This window comes from Rattus rattus, chromosome 3 (assembly GCF_011064425.1).
Source record: "Rattus rattus isolate New Zealand chromosome 3, Rrattus_CSIRO_v1, whole genome shotgun sequence".
NCBI classification, from domain to species: Eukaryota; Metazoa; Chordata; class Mammalia; order Rodentia; family Muridae; genus Rattus; species Rattus rattus.
Genome location: NC_046156.1, coordinates 191,276,126 through 191,294,138, shown reverse-complemented (window position 1 = coordinate 191,294,138; position 18,013 = coordinate 191,276,126). Strand labels below are relative to the sequence as shown.

Here is an 18,013-nt window from a genome sequence, read left to right as displayed (position 1 = left end):
AGAGTGGGCAGCTTTATCTTATCCTCGATTATAGTCGAATTGCTTTTAGTTTCTCTTTAAATTCATATTAGCTATTGTCTTGTTGTATATTGCTTTTATTATGTTTAGGTATGCATTTTGTATCCCTGATCTCTCCAAGACTGTTAACACAAAGGTATGTTGGATATTGTCAAAGGTTTTATTCATTATTTAATGAGATGATCATGTGGATTTTGTCTTTCCGTTTGTTTATATGGTGGATTATGTTGATGGATTTTTCACATATTGAAGAATCCCTGCATTCCTGTGATGAAGACTACTTGATCACAGTTGATGTTTTAATGTGTTCTTGGATTCATTTTGCGAGTATTTTATTGAGTATTTTTACATTATTGTTCATAAGAGAAATTTGTCTGAAATTCTCTTTCTTTGTTGAGTATTTGTTTGTTCTTGTTTTCAGGGTGATTGTGCCTCATAGAATATGTTTGGCTGTATTCCTGTTTCTATTTTGTAGAATACTTTACAGAATATTAGTATTAAATCTTTTTGAAAGTCTGGTAGAATTATATGCTAAAACCATAGAGCCCTGGGCTTTTATTGATTGAGACACTATTAATGACTACTTCTATTTCCTTAGGGGTTATGGGACTACTTAAATAGTTTAACTGATCTGGGTTTGACTTAGCTCTGTGGTATCTGTCTAGGAAATCATCCATTTTGTTTAGATTTTCCTATTTTGTTTAGTACTAGCTTTTGAAGTAGAACTTATTGTTTCTTTTATTTTCTTCATTTTCTACTATATGTTTCCATTTTTTTTTTATTTTATCTGGTCACAGACTCTTTGTCTTATAATTAGTTTGTCTAAGGGTTTGTCTACCTTGTTGATTTTCTCAAAGAACCAGCTCTTGGTTTTGTTGCTTCTTTGTATTGTTCCACTTCTTTCTAATTGGTTGATTTCAGCCCTGATTTTAATTTTTTCCCTGCTATTTCCTCTTCCTCCCCCTTCTTTTCCTTCCTCTTCTCCTCCTTCTTCCTTTTCTTCTTCCTCTCCTTCTCTTCTTCCTCTTCCTTCTCCTCCCTAGTTTTTAGAGCTTTTAGGTGTACTTTTAGATTGCTGGTTTGAGAATTTTGAAGTTTCTTTATGCAGGCACTTAGTGCTCTGACCTGTCCTGTTAACATCACTTTCATTGATTTTCATAAGTTTGGGTATGTTTTGATGCAATTTTCATTGAATTATGCAAAGTCTTCAATTTCTCTCTTTCTTTCTTCCCTGAACCAGAGATCATTGAGTAGAGAGCTGTTCCATTCACATGAGTGTATAGACTTTCTGGTTTTGTTGAAGTCCATTTTTAATCCAAGGCACCATTTCAATTTTCTTGTATCTGTTGAGGCTAGCTTTCAGACATATTATATGGTCAATTTTGGAGACATTTCTATGGGGTGCTGAGAAGAAAGTATATTCTTTTGTGTTTGAGTGAAGTGTTCTGTAGATATCTGTTAAGACCACTTGAATCATAACATCAGTTAGTTTCATTATTTCTCTCTTTAGTTTCTGTCTGGATGAACTGTAGTTGATGAGTGTGGGATATTGAAGTCTGCTATCATTAATGTGTGGGTTAGATGTATGATTAAACTTTAGCAATGTTTCTTTTACAAATGTGGGTGCCCTTGTTTTTGGGGGCATAGATGTACAAAATTGATATATCTTCTTGGTAGATATTTCCTTTGCTGAATGTAAAATGTACTTCATTATCTCTTTTGATTAATTTTAATTGAAAGTCTATTTTATTACATATTAGATTGGCTACTCCAGTTTCCTTCTTGGATCCGTTGTTTGGAAAATATTCTTTTCCAGCACTTAACTCTCTGGTAATGTCTTTATTGCTGAGGTGTGTTTCTTGTATGTAGCAGAATGATGAATTCTGTTTTTGCATTCATTCTGTTAGCCTGTGTTTTTTACTGGGGGATTGAGTGATGTTGAGAGATATTAATCACCAGTGATTGCTAAATCCTGTTATTTTGATGTTGTTGTTATTGTTGTTGTTGTTGTAGCAATTGGTGGTGGTGGTGGTGGTGGTGGTGTGTATGTATGCTTGTTTGTTTTTACTGTTATAGAATTACTTATTTCCTATGTTTTCTTGATTGTTGGTATCCTCTTTTGGTTGAAGCTTTTCTTCTAGTGTTTTCTAAATTTGTGGATTTGTGGATAGATATTATTTAACTTTGCTTTTATCTTGAAACATTTTATTTCCTCAATATATGGTAATTGAGAGTTTTGCTGGTTACAGTAGCCAAGGTTGGTTGGTATCTGTGGGGTTTTAGAGGCTTCAAGTCATATGTCCAGGCCTTTCTAGCCTTTACAGTCTCTGTTGAGAACTCAGGTATAATCCTGATAGGTCTGCATTCATAAATTAGTTGGTCTTTTTCCTTGCAGCTTTTAATATTTTTTCTTTGTTCTGTGGATTTAGTGTTTTGATTGTTATGTGGTGGGAGGATTTTCTTTTCTGGTCTAATCAAATTGGTGTTCGGTAAGCTTCTTGTATTTTTATATGCATTTCTTTCTTTAGATTGAGAAAGTTTCCTTCTATGATTTTGTTGAAAATATTTTCTGGTCCTTGGAGCTGAGACTTCATTTTCTTTGTGGTGGTTTGAATATGCTTGGCTCAGGAAATGACACTATTTGCAGGTATGGCCTTGTTGAAGTAGGTGTGGCTTTGTTTGCCTTTGTGGGTGTGGGCTTTAAGACCCTCTTTCTAGCTGCCTGGAAGCCAATCTTCTCCTATCTGCCTTTGAATGAAGATGTAGAGCTCTCAGCTTCTCTAGCCCACATCTGTCTGGATGCTGTGATGCTCCTGTTTTAATAATGGACTGAATCTCTGAACCTGTTAGCCAGCCCCAATTAAACGTTGTCCTTATAAGAGTTGCCTTGGTCATGGTCTCTATTCATAGTAGTAAAACTCTAACTAAGGAATTCTTCCATTCCTATTATTCTTAGGTTAGATCTTTTCATGGTATACCAGATTTCTTGGATTTTTTTTTCAGGAATTTTTTTAGGTTTAACATATTCTTTCACTGATGTATCAATTTGTTCTATTGTATCTTCTATGCCTGAGATTCTCTCTTCCATCCCTGTATTCTGATCTTCTCTTTCCTAGGTTTTCCATCTCCAACATTCCCTCAGTTTGTGTTTTCTTTATTGCTTTTATTGATATTTTCATACCTTGTGCAGTTTTGTTTATTTCCTCTCCCTATTTAATTTTATTTTCCTGTATTTCTTTAAGGGATTTGTTTGTTTCTTCTTTAAAGGGTTTTACCTGTTTAATTGTATATTTCTGTATTTCTTCAAGGAATTTGCTCATTTCCTTTTTAATGACCTTATCATGTTTTTAATATTGGATTTAATTTCATTTTTTTTTAAGTTGTGATATCCAGGGCTTGCAGTAGCATGATAGCTGTGCTCTGAAGGTGGCATATTACCCTTGCTTTTGTTGATTGTGTTTTTAATGCCTGCTTTCAGCCATCTTAATGTACTTGGATATTCCTGATGTAAAAGGTATTGTGAGGGAAATCTTACTTTAATGCCCCTGTTACAGCAGGCCTCTGGTAAGTATCCTTGGGGGAAAATGAAACTTAGGGAGCAATAAAAGTCTCCCAGGAGTTGGGTGTGCCCCTGGGTACAAGGGGTACATAATTTGGTGGGAGGAGTCAGGGGAAGAGGTGACTCTACAATGGAGGTCTGGAGGACAGCAGGCAGCTCCAGCATCTGTGTATGTTCTAGAGTATCTGGATCCTGTCCAGCACCTTTTCTCTTTCTGGAAGGTAGAGATGGGGGCATATGATTGATGGTTTTCTTGGGACAAAACTTGGTTTTGCAATAGTAAAAGTTGCTTGCTATCAATAATATCTATCTTTCTTAACTCTGGGCTATTCTAGGGCCAGAAACTGCTGTTTTCTGGGGGATTAACACCTGTTGGTTAACAGGTGGGGATTAAAAAAGTGATTACTTTGGTACTTTGTTCTTTCCCTGCAAATCTCTCACTGATTTGGTAATAGGCTAGGAGTTTTATTAATGCTTTGTAAGTCAGGAAAAGAAAGTCATCTTCACAGAAAGATAAACTTTTACACAAGTAATACATATACCCACATTCATAAAACACACATATTCTGGTCCCAACATGATCACCTGTCTTACCAATTCAACAAGTATTCATGCATATTTATATACACACCTATACTTAAATATACATATATGCATATATTTACATATATGCATATTTGCAGAAAAACTTATTCATTTTGGCTAAACAGGAAGCTCCAAACTCTACTGCTGAGATAAAGAAAAAACTTTTATCTTTTTATAGCTGAATAAAAGAAGTCTCTTGGTAAGAAAAAGACTGTTGCTTATTTTTGTTGTTCTTAATCCTTTTACGTACTCAGGAGAATAGGACACATAGTCTTCCAAACAGCTTTTTCCAAAAATTAACAGCAAGTTAATTTAAGTCAATAAATTGAATCAGAAGGTATAGCAAAAATGTTTACATGTTACCATTAAGTCCAGTATCTAACTAAACATTTATTATCTGTCACTATCTCCATATGCTCATTAAAATTTAAAACAATAATTCTTATGTCATAAGTTAACACAGTTTTGTCAAGAGGCAAATCATCTGCCTCATGTCTTAATTAGTTTTGAAATTTTGTATAGAGAAATCCAGTTCATATTTTTTTCCATCTTTATTAACTTGAGTATTTCTTTCTTACATTTCGATTGTTATTCCCCTTCCTGATTTCCGGAACAACATCCCTCTAACCCCTCCCTCTCGCCTTCTATATGGGTGTTCTCCTCCCCATCCTCCCCCCATTACCACCCTCCCCCCAACAATCATGTTCACTGGGGGTTCAGTCTTAGCAGGACCAAGGGCTTTATCTTCTATTCTTGCACCTACAATAAATTGTCTATTCCTAGTTTATGACCTTTAGTTATCAGATAATGGTCTCACAGATAACCTAGAAAGAATGTTTTACATGATCATAAATTTGTTCCAAGCTTGCTTTCTATCATAGTGCAATTAGCTCATAACTCATGAAAGTTTACAGAGCCCTAACTGCAGCTTTCATACTATTGAGGGCTAAAAGCTATTTGTATAAATTTAGGAATGCTATAGAATCATTATTAGGAATTATGAAAACATCAATTTGTCTATACAGTGTTGATTTAAGAGAATACATCTTTGTTTATCTGCAGAAAATCTGCCAAACAGGGTGGCTAATAGCCAGAAATCATTAGACTATTTAATGACAGGAAAAATACAACAATAACAAGAATCGATCCTGAAATGAAATTTCTGAGGGCCTTGCAACTCAGACTTTACCTGTCATAGCCATGCAAAATGATGAACCATCTCCAGAAAGTAAATTATTAGTTTTTGCCTCCCTAGATGGTTCTTGACACCTGAGCACTTGTCAGACAGACTTCTGTGCCTATTTCTAACATGTTATGCAACATAAAATTCACATTAGGGAGCATTGTGATAATGGAAAAATTATCAAAGTAACAATAACCATAAAAATAATTTTTGGATCAGAATACAAATTACTCTAATATTCAACAACCTCAATGTATCAATGAAAAATTGCCTACTACCAGTATCTCAACATGCACACTAATAAAAATTAGAAACTGATGACCAAAACTTATAAGAAAAACAGAAGCTACCTTATCTCTGGAACAAATTTTTAAGACAGCAAAGCTAGAGAAGTTTTCAAAGGCTAAGCAAAGTTATGACTATATTTCTCTCAAAATTGCTGCTATAAAATAGACTATTATATTTATAACTAGTAGACGTATTGAAAATATTACATTTGGCTGCTTCACTCAGTAGGTTATAGCATGGTGTTCTAAGTCATGGGTTTGAACTCTGTAAGGGCTAGCAGTTAATACTTTGGGATTGGAGAAACCATTTCTTGCAGAGGACTCAGTTTTAGTTCCCAGCACCCAAATATCATACCTCATGAGTATCATAACTTCATTTCAGGGGGCTCAACACACTTTCTTGGTCTCTGCAGAAACATGCATATATGTAGTACATCTATACATACTTAGACACAACAATAAATAAATCCTTTGAAAAGATTATTAATGTTTCTTTATTTCTGCTGACCAGTTATCGTCCATTGCAATGTATTTTTTGTATGAACATCTAGGACTGAAAAAATTTCATTGCAGAATATTTTGAAATAGAATAAGCATGGAAATTTTTTAACTGTCTATCATGATATGAATCATATATAGACTTTTGCTATACTTATAGTATTAGAGAAACACAATTATTTAAAAATGGTAAATGGAAAGAAATTGATTATATCCTAGACATGTTTTAAAATAAAATGTTAAGAAATATAGAATTGGGGTCTGGAGAGGTGCCTCAGCTGTTAAGGGCACTGACTGCTCTTCCAGAGGTCCTGAGTTCAAATCCCAGCAACCACATGGTGGCTCACAGCCATCTGTAATGAGATCTGATGCCCTCTTCTGGTGTCTCAGAAGACAGTTATTGTATACTTCTATAGAAAAAATAAATCTTTCTTATAAAAGGAAATATAAAATTAGTGATTGAGGATTTTTTTTCTGGAAAAGTTAACTAGTTTACTTGATGGTAGGTGGAAAAGTTTCTCTCTGCTATATTCTTTTTTTTTTTTTTTTTTTTTTTTTTTTTTTGGTTCTTTTTTAGACTTGGGGAAAAGGGCCTTTCTTCCTAGGCAAGCGCCACCACTGAGCTAAATCCCCAACCCTATATTCTTTATCCATTAATTTCTCTCTTCCCAATTAATGCTTCTCTGCTCATGGCAGAATACTAAACTGGATGGTCTCTAAGAGCTTCTGTTGCTTCAGTGATCATTTGGATTATAAGTACAACAAAAACAGAGAAGGAAACAGAATCTATTTTCAGTTAACCAAGAAAGAACACCATTATTTACTAAGAAGAAGTGTTTTGAAAAACACGCTTTTGCTCACTTAGTTTCTATTAAAGTATAAAACAAAAAGATACTTCATGTTCTAGGCACTTTCCATGGTATTATCTGACTCTTATACTTCTGCTAATACGTTTCATTATCTACACTATAAATTGCATGTTGAATGTGCGAGATAGTCTAAATTATCCTGGCAAAATGATCTAAATGGAAGTTTAAACAGTGACCATTGGTATATTTAGTTTTAATTTCCCTCAGCCAATGCTTATGTTTATCATTTACTTACTGCTTTCTCTGGGAACTACTCATTGTTCCACTTTATCTTAATGTCAGAACAACAGCATCTGGGGACATTTGTTTTCCATAGTCCATATGTTTACCATGCATTTAAAATTGTATCCATATGATATACCTTGACAAAAATAGCTTAAAGAACTATTATCTCTTGTCTAGGAAAAAAACTTACAGTGAAATCTGTCAAGCACAAAGAAGGATGATTTGTCTTTCTCTTCCTTTGTTCCTCTCTTTGTAAGCAGCTGAATACAAATCAATTTATTAAGACTCAGTCAAGTAATCAGAAATTCAGTTGGAGATGTATGAGATATGTAGGAAAAGCAGTTGCTAGAACTGTGCTGAAGTCATGGGGTCTGTTTCTATCTCTCTCTATAAAAGTAGCTAGTGAGATGTTGGTATATAGTATGGGAGTCTAAGAGGCAAGGGGAAGTCAACCTAGGAAAGGAAGTCAGCCTTAGTTTTAGTGTTCTTGCTATGTCCTGGATTTCCTGGATGTTTCACATTTTCTTTGATGCTTGTGTCAATGTTTTCTATGGTATCTTCTACACCTGAGATTCTCTCTTCTATCTCTTGTATTCTGTTGGTGAGGCTTTCATTTATGACTCTTTATCTCTTTCCTAGGTTTTCTAGCTCCAGGGTTGTCTCCCTTTGTGATTTCTTTATTGTTTCCTTTTCCATTTTTAGATCCTGGATGGGTTTGTTCAATTCCTTCACCTGCTTTGTTTCATTTTCCTATAATGCTTTAAGGGATTTTTTGTGTTTCCTCTTTAAGGGCTTCTACCGATTTACCTGTGTTCTCCTGTATTTCTTTAAGGGACTTATTTATGTCCTTCTTAAAGTCCTCTATCATCATCATGAGATGTGATTTTAAATCTGAACCTTGCCTTTCTGGTGTGTTGAGGTGTCCAGGACTTGCTGTGGTGGGAGAACTGGGTTCTGATGATGCTAAGTAGCCTTGGTTTCTGTTGCTGAGGTTCTTGTGCTTGCCTCTGGTGTTAGTTGCTTTTGCTATCTCTGAGTGTAACCTCTCCCTCCTGTGAACCTGTGAGCCTGTGATCTTAGATAGGTCAGCACTCATGAGAGACCACCTCTCTCTGGGCAGGATTTGGGTCCAGAGAGCTGTGCCAAAGTGTTAACTCTGGGGTAAGATGGAGTCCAGAAGGATCCTGTACCCAGTTGCTCTGTGGTTCCTGAGCCCTGTAGTCTCCTGACTGGCCCTTCTTTGGCCAATTATTAAAGCAAAAGTTTTCATCTCACCTGTGAACATAGGAGAGACAGCACTTCTAGGAGATCAGCTCTCTCTGGGCAGGATTTCAGTCCGGAAAGCTGTGCCAAAGGGTTAACTCCAGGGCCCAGATGGAGATCAGAAGGATCCTATCCCCAGTTGCTCTCCAGTTCCTGAGCCCTGTGGTCTCCTGGCAGGTCCCTCTTTGGCCACTTATTGGAGCAAAAATATTCATCTCATCGCACCTGTGGACTTAGGACAGCACTCCTGGGAGACCAGCTTTCTTTTGGTGGAATTTTGGTATGGAGAGCTGGGCCACAGGATTAACTCTGGGTAGATGCTCACTTTTGACGAAAGGATTATTGAGAAGTCTCCACGTATTTGGAAATAAAATAATAATATCCAACTAATATATATGTATAATAGAAATCAAAGGAAAAAACCTTTCTCTGAAACAGATAATAAAACAGCACTAAAGGATTTCTTGTTGCTAGATGATTTATAGTGCTAAATATCTCTATTATAAAAAAATCTCTGTGTGGTTAATTTTGTTTGTTAACTTGATCAGATCAAAATCAAATCAGAGACGTACACATACCAATGGGCAGATCTATGAGAGTATTTCCTGCAAAGATCAACTGCAAGGAAATATCCTTCCTCAGAATGGCTGCATTTTCTGATGCCCCAAGTGTCGGAAGGTTCAAGAGAAATACAATATTTTTCTGTTTGAAAAAATACAAGAATTTCAAGAGGAAAATAAAAAAAATCTAAATATGGTATTTAAAAAGATCAAGCAAATTTCCAGCAAGACTGAAAAGAAGAATGACATTAATAAAGGATAGTAAAACTCTACAGCCAAAGTCATGATGATAGATTAGATATCAGTTGAAATATATTCTTGACAAACAGTAACACATTGCACTAAAGGAGAAATAGTTAGAGATGCTGAAGTACGTTATTTTGCAAAATTAGCAAGTGCTGAAAGAGAAATAGTTAAGGTAAATAGCCACAGAACTATAAAAAAAATTCAAACTGAGCGAAATGGAAATTGTAGATAAAATTTTCCCACAAACTACAGATGCAGAAAGCTTCAGTGGTGAATTATAATAGCTTTTTAATTAAACAAATAAGCAAATATTACACCAAGCATCTTAGAAAATTGAAGAGAATTGCTTATTTCTCAGCTATAAATGGAGGTCAATAATGTGCTAATATAAAAATAAACAGCATGTCTCTTATGGCTATACAAGCAAGCATCATAGATAGATTTTTAAATGTTAGATCCAATTATATATAACATATCTTTGACATTTGTAGGTTTATTATAGGAGTATAACTGTAGATTACAATTTGAACATTCCTCTTTATAATGTTAGAAATTAAAAGGAACCATATAATCATGTGCATGCATACTAAAACGTATAACAAAATGAACATGCATTTCTGTAGTTCAGCAGTTGTTTTTGGAGGGGACAGTGCTTCTATACTAGGAGTAGCTTGGACTTGGCTGTCACAGAAGGTAAAGCAAGATGAGGAACTTTCAAGTATGGTCTACACGTTTACTGTCTTGATTTTTGATGATGGCTTCAAAGACTTGTGTATGTATATATCTAAATCTATGCCTATACCTATGTTTAGCTATATCTATATTTATATATGCCAAAATATACCTGGCCATATAGCTCATATATACACAGTGTATTACATGTCTATTATACTGAAATGGCAATAATCTTTAGGATTCTCAGGAAACAATTGGATAATATCTGATGATTAGGTAATCAAAATTAATTTACCAATGATAATGATTGCTTGAGAGTGTCTTGAGACACTATATGTATACTGAAATTATCTCTATAAGGTTGTTTTACTATGTCTGCTTATTAATCCAGGCTATGACCTATTACATTATCATCCTAATTGCCACCGAGTTTTGCCTTCTCAAAGGCAAAACTTAAAACTCTTCTTTTAATTCAACCACAACATCCAGAAGGGTCATATGAGTTCAAGGGCAAATTATCCCCTATCAATCAAAGCAGAATTAGATTGCAGCATGGGTCATTTAGAAACATAATGTATTGTATTTACACCCCATACAGTCACATTTCTTGTAATGGTCACCACAGGTCATGTTAGAAAGTGTTATCTTCTTCAGGGAATGTATATTTTCTTTAATGTCTCTTTGGCAGTAGGTGTTTTATGTGCCCAATACAATGAAAAATCATAGCAAACTAAGGACATCGCTGCTTTAGATTTAATTTGTAGATCAGGGAAATGTGGCTAAGGGAGGGATGAACTTTGCTCAAGGCTACAGAATTATTAAACAAAATCTCGAGGTGCAAAAGCCAAGATGTCCTTTTCCAAGGCCAAGATGCGTTTAAGGAAATTTCCAAAATATTGTTTAAAAACTAGAAGAAATGTGTGCTGTATTTTTTAAAGAATGAAATTAAACTAAGACTTAAGTTACCTCCCTTTTTTTCACATGTAAAGCATTGATAAAATACATTTAGATGTCCTCCTGCCTCACCATAAATTTTTAAAGGCCATGTACTGCTGATTCAAAGGAAAGATAATAAGAATATTAATTTTTTAAAACTTCCTTTTGAAAATTTTCATTCATGTATAAAATGAAATATGATTATAGGTATTCTAAATTTTGTTTCCTGTAACTTCCACAATATCCTTCTCAACATGTCTAATTCATGTCTTTTTTTTTCTAGTAACTAATTGAGTTCAGTGAGTAATACCCATATGTGCACAGGTATGACATTCACTGCACTATAGGAAATTTACCAAAGGCTACATCCTCACAAAACAATGTATCTCCAAAAAGGAATTATTAGCTGAAAATAATTCCTGAATCCTTAGTTAGGGTCTAGAGACCATCTATACTATCTATGGTGAGATTTTTAATTTTTTTGTAGCTTGATCTTGTTGAGGTCTTGTAGAGAAAACTAGAACCACTTGTGTGTTCATGATGTCAAAAGCCGTGTCATACTCAGAAGAGCGTATGCCACAGAAGTATTCCCAATGGGCTGTTTGAATAGCAATGTCCCCCAAAGATTTAGAGTTTGGTTACTTCGTCTCTAGATTGCATCATTTGTGTATGTTATGGGCAAAGTCCTGAGTTTAAGAGCATAGTATCATCCCCAAGGCACTCTTCCAAAACCATGCTTGCATGAGCCCTAACATCCAGCTTCCAGTTCTAGTTGCTGTGTCTGCTACATGATGTGATCTTTGTCTACCATTATGGGCTCTAAGCCTCTGGAATCAGAACCCCAACACTTAACTTCTATAAGTTGTCTTGGCCATGACATTTAGCACAGTGGTAGAAACATGAGCATTTGTCTAGAATATAGTACTATAGTACAGGCATAAAATTTTCTGGGAAGCAGACCTCAAATCCAATCAGAAGATGTTTCAAGTGCCTTGTATAATGTTCGTTTAGAATATAGCTTCAAAATCCATCATTATTATTAGTGACTATAGTAGTTCAAATGAGATTTGCTCAAATGAATTCATATCTTTGAATATTTCTTCCCTATTTGGTAGAAGTCAATGGGAAGAATTAAGAGATATGGCATTACGCAGAAAAAGTATGTGTTATGCAGGCATGCATGTGCACACATGCACATATGCACACACACACACACACACACACACAGAGAGAGAGAGAGAGAAAGAGAGAGAGAGAGAAAGAGAGAGAATATATCATATAAGTAAAATAAAATAATTTTTAAAGTAATGTATTTGAAAATCAAAAGCTTTTCGCTATAATTCCTTTAAATATTCATTTACTAAAAAGCTTCCTCTGCCCTAAGTAGTCACTACAAGGCTCAGGATCTATCCCATGAAGCTAGTCATTCATTTCTTGCCAATTTAGTTCAGTCTTCATTGTGCTTTTTCTATAATAAAATTTTCTTTAATTTCAATTACGAAGCAAGTTTGTTTCTTTATTTTTGGTTTCATCATCTCTTGGTATTTTACAACCTTCAGTCCTCAAGAGTCACATGTATTTCCTGAAGTAAAAGTCCATCCCCCAAAAAAGTTCTAGTACCAGCCACATCCCCAAGATTCTAATACACTTAGTCAATATTTTCTTTCACAAAAATGAAATGAAGGAAATATGGCTTGGTAGTATCATTGTCCCAGATACTCGTACATAACAATACCCATATTTCTAATTATTTGTGTGCTAAGGCAAACTTCAAGAGCCATAAGAGTGCTGTAACTCATTTGTAGAATAAAATACTGTGTCAAGTTGTAGATCAAGGACTCTAACATATGTTCTCTGTAGGAGTATGGATGTACTTATCCATGGGAAGATGTAGGAGGTTAAAATAGCAGCTTGTATGCATTTTAAAGCAAAAATGCTAAAAGTCATAAAAATATTTTCGGCAACTATAAAGGACACAGTAATTAGTTAATAGTCTATATCTAACAAATTATACTTTATAGTTAATTTTTGACAACAAAAATTGTAATCTAGAATAATTTTTCCCTTTTTTTATTAGATATATTTCTTTACTTACATGTCAAATGTTATTTCCTTTCCAGGTTTCCTGTCCTTAAGCCCCCATTCTCTCCCCCGCTCCCATACAGGTGCTCCGGGATCCATCCCCCCACCCTCCCCCACATTCCCATATTTTTGTATAGTTAATTTGTTCATTTATTTAAAGGAACTATCATTATACAACTCCACCATGAGGATAGTGAGAGACATTATAAATGGTCGTTAGAACTAAAAAGAAACATAAAGAAATGAAAACACTGTCTTCACTGATAATAAATTAACCCCACTGTTGTATTATGGTGACCTGTAGCATACAAAAAAATACCTCTCTGTGCCTTGGTCTTCTCCATTCCTACCGCTTTTATTGATGGGCATCTTATGTATGGTTCTGGAATCTCCAATACCCCAGAGTCTCCACTGCAACTTGATCTTCATCGTCACAGCTTCTCACAGTGATCTCTAATGACCTTCTTCCAGGAACTCTGCCTTTACCACATTCTTTGTGAGGAATTCTGAAACCATAGAGCATGACTCTATGATCCCAACTACTTTTCATTTTCTCTATCTGCCAAGCTAGGTCCAAGAGGATAGTGGTGTCAGTTCTGCTGCTGACTGGAGATATAGCTCAGCCTCCTTGGAAGGCAGCTATGCCAGCTTATGTGGGCTGACCCTCAGGAAGCTCTTACAAGACAGTTTCCTTTGAACAGCTGAGAACCCCTTAATTTCATGCTTTCTCCTTTCATGTGCATGATCTTCAAAACATGAAGCCTCTGGATACCTTTCCTATTAGAGCAATGAAGGATGCTACATTCAGTGGTGAGCAGCAAAGTCTTATGCGACATCCTCTACAAGGCGGTGCGGGAAGTCCTGCACCGGAACTAGCTTAAGCGCCACAAGTTTCCAGAGACGGTGGAGCTGCAGATCAGCTTGAATAACTACGACCCTCAGAAGGAGAAACCCTTCTCTGGCACCGTCAGGCTTAAGTCCACCCCTTGCCCCAAGTTCTAGGTATGCATCCTGGGGGACCAGCAGCACTGTGACGAAGCCAAGACTGTGGATATCCCCTACATGGACATCGAGGCGCTCAAGAAGCTTAACAAGAACAAGAAGTTGGTCAAAAAGCTGGCCAAGAAGTATGATGCCTTTTTGGCCTCCGACTCTCTGATCAAGCAGATCCCATGTATCCTGGGCCCAGGCCTAAAAATGGCTGGCAAGTTCCCCTCCCTGCTGACACACAATGAAAACATGGTGGCCAAAGTGGATGAGGTGAAATCCACAATCAAGTTCCAGATGAAAAAGTTGCTGTGTCTGGCTGTTGCGGTCAGCCACGTGAAGATGACCGATGACGAGCTGGTCTACAACATCCACCTGGCTGTCAACTGCTTGGTGTCCTTGCTCAAGAAAAACTGGCAGAACATCCGCGCTCTGTACATCAAGAGCATCATGGGCAAGCCCCAGGGTCGTATTAGGATGCTGCCATTAAAAAAAAAAAGAATATAGTTTCACAATTTGACCCTTCAAGGATTCATAATTAATATTTAAATCACACCGGTTTTAAAAAGTTTAAAATCTATAGAAATAAAATATTATTATTTTGTATTTATTAATTCTCATTAATAAATAGCAATCTGGCATCAGTATTTATACACAGGCTTAAATGTTTTGACAATTGGTAAAAGTGTATATAAGATTGGTAACAACGAAACTAAAATTCTTAATAGAAAATAAATGCATTTTCTGGTATGTTTCAGTACATACAGAGATGAATGATCCACACTTCAAAGCCAAGCCATCACCAGCATGCTTTAATTATCCAGGCTTCTCTCAATAAGGCTCCACCATATCAACGAGGCAATCAGGATCCTCATTAGCTAATAGCATTTTCAATAAAGTCAGGTTCATTATTCTTTTTTCTGGGGTGATTTTGGGTCTGTAACTGCTGAGTCTTATACTAAATATTTCCTATACTTCTCAAGAAGCTATCACAGTTTCCCGCAAATGCTCATTCAACATCGCCTTTCCACTTGCAGTTCATATGAATTAAAATTATTTATCAACACTATGTTATCTGCAACCTATTCCTTCTGTGACGCGGTGTTTTAATTTCACACCAATTTACAAATATTTTGTTCTTCTTCTCTGCCAGAGCCTTACTGATTCAGCTGAGGATGCTTGCAGTCTACCATCGATTGGACTGAGTACAGGATCCCCAATGGAGTAGTTAGATAAAAGACCTAAGGAGCTGAAGTGGTTTGCAACCTGGATGGGAACACCCTTTAGAAGAAGGAGAGGGGGATAGGATAGGGGACTGATGTCCGGGAAACCGGGAAAGGGAATGATTTGAAATGTAAATAAAAGAAATCCAATAAAAGAAAAAAAATAACAACACTATCAACTAACCAGATCCCCCCAGAGCTCCCAGGAACTAAACCACCAACGAAAGAGTAGGCATGGAAGGACCCATGGCTCCAGCCGCATAAGTAGCAGAGGGTGGCCTTGTCTGACATCAATAGGAGGAGAAGTCTTTGGTCCTGAGAAGGTTCATTTCCTCAGTGTAGGGAATGCCAGTGTGTTGAGGTGGGAGTGGGTGGGTGGGAGTTGGAGCATCCTCATAGAAGCAGGAAGAGGGGGATGAGAGAGGGAGGAACCAGGAAAGGGGATAATGTTTGAAATATAAAAACATAAAATATCCAATAAAAAATAAAATTCAATTCAAAAGTGGAAAAAATCGAGAGTACAAAAATGTTTTTAATAGACTAGTTAAAACTGGTGTGTGAAACATTATGTAGAAAATCATAAACCTGAATTGCACTCTGTTTTCAAGATTGTAGCCTAAACTGTAATAAGGAAATTAAAGGGTGTAGTCTTAATGTTATATGTTATAACAGTTCATTCAGCTTGAATCTTCAGAGAAAAAAAATCTTAGTCATTGGTATTCACATATTTTATGTGGTGAGTTTTGATATGTTTTCCATGGAATGCTCAAATTTTGGATGTTTAATACATTTTAGCTAAAATTATAAATTCAAATTAAAGTAAAAGTACTGTGGCAGGATAAGAGCTTTAAATCACTATTAAACAGGGTTTCTTTAAGCTTACTCAATATGAAAATGAAAGAATATATATATATATATATGGAAGATCTCAGATTACTTTACTTCTAAGTTGTCTAAGATGTAGAAGGCAGATGGAACTTAGCCAGAAGACTGACAGTCATAGCTTTATTGTTTATTTATTTTAAACAGAATGTGGGGGTTTCAACATACTTCAATGAGGCTATGCCAGTGTTCTTATCAACCAAAGGAGAAAATTCATCATAATTTTAAGGATGCTTCCAGACCAAAAGATAGGTGAAATAATAATGTGACTAGGTAATCAATTAACATCCTATATGTTCCCCACGGGGGAAAATGTATAGCTAAAGAAAAAGAAACAAATTAATTCTATTTACACTACTTTAAAAATATGTTTAGTCTGGCAATTAAACAGGATCATACCAGCTGTGTCAAGTTGACATCAAAAAGTAGCTAGTGCAATTGAGCCCATGTCAACTTGACACACAAACACATTATTGTTAAACCCTAACCTTTCTAACCTTTTCATTCTTGATTATCCACAAGATCTCATATTGATATCAATATGACAATATAAAACATTCCATCTTATAAAGTCACACAGCCTTTAAAAATTCAAACGCTTGATAACTTTGGTCTCTTTAAAATATCTAAATGTATCTAAAATTCCCATTGTTTTTAATTGTATATTTTTTAATTTACATTTTAAATATTTTCCCCTTACCTGGTTCCCTACCCATAAGCTCCCTATCCCATCCTCCTCTCCTTCTTCTATAAGGGTGTTCCCCATCTCCAACCACCCTCGCCTTTCTCCCACCACCCCCATGTCATTCCCCTCCACTGGCAGGTCCAGCCTTGGCATAAACAAGGGCTTCTCTTCCCATTGGTGCTCAACAAGGCTATCCTCTGCTACATATACAGCTGGAGCCATGGGTCTGCCCATGTATAGTCTTTGGGTAGTGGTTTAGTACCTGAGAGCTCTGGTTGGTTGGTATTGTTGTTCTGCTTATGGGGTTGCAAGCCCCTTCAGCTCCTTCAATCCTTCCTCTAATTCCTCCAACTGTGACCCCAGTTCTCAGTTCAATGGTTTGCTGCTAGCATTTGCCTCTGTATTTGTCATGCTCTGGCAGAGCCTCTCAGGAAAGAGCTATATCAGGCTCCTGCCAGCATGCACTTCTTAGCTTCATTGATATTATCTAGTAATGGTGGCTGAATATATATGGACTGTATACCCATGTGGGGCAGGTCCTGAATGGCCATTCCTTCAGTCTCTGTTCCAAACTTTGTCTCCATATGCCCTGCTATGAATATTTTTGTCTCACTTTTAAGAAGGACTGAAGCATCTGCACTTTGGTTGTCCTCCTTCTTGAGCTTCTTGTGGTCTGTGGACTGTATAGGTAATTCGAGCTTTTGGGATAATCTCCACTTATCAGTGAGTGCATACCATGTGTGTTTTTCTGTGATTGGGTTAGCTCACTCAGGATGATATTTTCCAGTTCCAACCATTTGCCTACGAATTTCATAAAGTCATTGTTTTTGAGAGCTGAGTAGTACTCCATTGTGTAGATGTACCACAATTTTTTTTAATCCATTCCTCTGTTGAGGGAGATCTGGGTTCTTTCCAGCTTCTGGCTATTATAAATAAGGCTGCTATGAACATAGTGGAGCATGTGTATTTGTTGTATGTTAAGGCATGATTTGGGTAAAGGCTCAGGAGTGGTATAGCTTCGTCATCAGGTAGTGCAATGTCCAACTTTCTGAGGAACCTCCAGACTGATTTCCAGAGTGGTTGTACCAGTTTGCAATCCCACCAACAATGGAGGAGTATTCCTCTTTCTCCACATCCTTACCAGCATCTGCTGTCACCTAACTTTTTGATCTTAGCCATTCTGACTGGTGTGAATTGGAATCTCAAGGATGTTTTGATTTGCATTTCCCTGATGACTAAGGGTGTTGAAC

At 36.3% G+C, this 18,013-nt stretch overlaps 1 pseudogene; it reads left to right on the top strand.

Annotated features, from left to right (window-relative positions):
• The first annotated feature begins 13,781 nt into the window (after nucleotides 1-13,781).
• LOC116896037 lies at nucleotides 13,782-14,480 on the top strand (annotated as a pseudogene).
• Nucleotides 14,481-18,013: the final 3,533 nt, after the last annotated feature.